Below are 404 nucleotides of genomic sequence, written 5' to 3' on the forward strand. Positions count from 1 at the left end.
AGAGTCTTGAGTTTTGTGTTCTTATATTTAAGATCAGCATTATCTCCTTTTTATTAGTAAGTGTGTGATATATCTATCCTGTGTAGTCTTGTACTCTACACTAATGTTGAAACTCCTAGTTACAGTGCATAAAAAATTAGTTTCATAATAAATTCAGTGTTTAGAATGTAAAAATTGCACGTTGGAATATAAGGAAAAACTTTATGGAATGCTAAAACAAATTGGCAAGTTGGTTGGCAGGCAGCATAGCAAAAGAACAGACAAAATAGACAGAAAAATAGAGACAGTCAGACTAGCACATTTTCCTGCTCCTGTATCCCTCCTCTCGTCTACACTGTATTTTCTTTTGTCATATTTGTCTATCATTTTCGCCTGAAGAAGTAAGGCTTAAGAATACTTTTGCC

At 33.7% G+C, this 404-nt stretch overlaps 1 protein-coding gene across 1 annotated transcript in view; it reads left to right on the forward strand.

Annotated features, from left to right (window-relative positions):
• Positions 1-404, forward strand: part of LOC119592727 (ubiquitin carboxyl-terminal hydrolase 16-like) — a gene marked incomplete at its 5' end in the record, with an annotated part of 3,579 nt that overhangs the window by 255 nt on the left and 2,920 nt on the right.

This window comes from Penaeus monodon, chromosome 30, assembly GCF_015228065.2.
Source record: "Penaeus monodon isolate SGIC_2016 chromosome 30, NSTDA_Pmon_1, whole genome shotgun sequence".
NCBI classification, from domain to species: Eukaryota; Metazoa; Arthropoda; class Malacostraca; order Decapoda; family Penaeidae; genus Penaeus; species Penaeus monodon.